This window comes from Orcinus orca, chromosome 2, assembly GCF_937001465.1.
Source record: "Orcinus orca chromosome 2, mOrcOrc1.1, whole genome shotgun sequence".
NCBI classification, from domain to species: Eukaryota; Metazoa; Chordata; class Mammalia; order Artiodactyla; family Delphinidae; genus Orcinus; species Orcinus orca.
Genome location: NC_064560.1, coordinates 141,296,883 through 141,298,887, shown reverse-complemented (window position 1 = coordinate 141,298,887; position 2,005 = coordinate 141,296,883).

Sequence of the window (2,005 nt, the reverse complement as noted above, 5' to 3'; positions counted from 1 at the left end):
AACCCAGCCATTCAGATCTTAGGTATTTATATCAAAGAGAAATGAAAATATATATCCACTCAAAGACAGCTGCTTGATATCCCTGTGTCTCAAGTCACAACTGTGCCTTTCTATCACAGGGCTATGAAGACATGTTTGTTGTTCTCTTAGTCATTGTTCCTGGGCTCAAGTTCCTGACTCCCTTCTGAAAATGGTCTCATTTTATAGCCAACATTGTGTTTGTTTAAAGGTCTTTAATAAATATGAGTGCAGGACCTATGGCCTGAGCATAGAGATGATGAACAGGGCAGTTTAGGCATGGGGGCTGGATTTAGGTATAGACCTATTCAGTATAGGTATTAGATGGTAGTGGAGTACAGTGCTAGAGCATTGGAGTTGGTCAGACTTGAATTTGAATATTCCTCAATGTTTTTGTCTGTCGACTGGGCTTTTGTGTGGATCAAATGAGATTAAAAGTGTTTTGCATAATGCCTGGCCTCCAAGTTCTCAAGAAATCATGACTCTTCTTCTCTGATTGCTGTGGCTAAAACGTCCAAAACTATGTTGAGTATTAGTGGTGAGAGTGGGCCACCTTGGTTTGTTCCTTATTTTAGAGGAAATGGTTTCAGTTTTTCACCATTGAGAATGATGTTGGCTGTGAGTTTGTCATATATGGCCTTTATTTTGTTGAGTTAAGTTCCCTCTATGGCTACTTTCTGGAGAGTTTTTATCATAAATGGGGGTTGAATTTTGTCAAAAGCTTTTCCTGCATCTATTGAGATGATCATATGGTTTTTCTCCTTCAGTTTGTTAATATGGTGTATCACATTGATTGATTTGCTTATATTGAAGAATCCTTGCATCCCTGGGAGAAACCCCACTGGATCATGGTATATGATCTGGTGAATGTGCTGTTGGATTCTGTTTGCTAGTATTTTGTTGAGGATTTTTGCATCTATGTTCATCAGTGATATTGGCCTGTAGTTTTCTTTCTTTGTGACATCTTTGTCTGGTTTTGGTATCAGGGTGATGGTGGCCTCATAGAATGAGTTTTGGGAGTGTTCCTCCCTCTGCTATATTTTTGAAGAGTTTGAGAAGGACAGGTGTTAGCTCTTCTCTAAATGTTTGATAGACTTCGCCTGTGAAGCCATCTGGTCCTGGGCTTTTGTTTGTTGGAAGATTTTTAATCACAGTTTTAATTTCAGTGCTTGTGATTGGTTTGTTTGTATTTTCTATTTCTTGCTGGTTCAGGCTCAGAAGGTTGTGTTTTTCTAAGAATGTGTCCATTTCTTCCAGATTGTCCATTTTATTGACATATAGTTGCTTGTAGTAATCTCTCATGATCCTTTGTATTTCTGCAGTGTCAATTGTTACTTCTTTTTCTTTTCTATTTCTACTGATTTGAGTCTTCTCCCTTTTTTTCGTGATGAGTCAGGCTAATGGTTTATCAATTTTGTTTACCTTATCAAAGAACCAGCTTTTAGTTTTATTGATCTTTGCTATCATTTCCTTCATTTCTGTTTCATTCATTTCTTATCTGATCTTTCTGATTTCTTTCCTTCTGCAAACTTCAGGGTTTTTTGCTCTTCCTTCTTTAATTGCTTTAGTTGTAAGGTTAGGTTGTTTCTTTGAGGTGTTTCTTGAGGTAGGATTGTATTGCTATAAATTCCCCTCTTAGAACTGCTTTTGCTGAATCCCATAGGTGTTGGGTCATGGTGTTTTCATTGTCATGTGTTTCTAGGTATTTTTTGATTTCCTCTTTGATTTCTTCAGTGCTGTTTTGGTTATTTAGTAGTGTATTGTTTAGCCTCCATATGTTTGCATTTTTTACAGTTTTTTTCCTGTAATTGATATCTAGTCTCATAGCGTTGTGGTCGGGAAAGGTACATGATACAAGTTCAATTTTCTTAAATTTACCAAGGTGACTCAAGGTGATTTGTGACTCAAGATATGATCTATCCTGGAGAATGTTCCATGAGCACTTGAGAAAAAAGTGTATTCTGTTGTTTTGGGATGGAATGTCCTA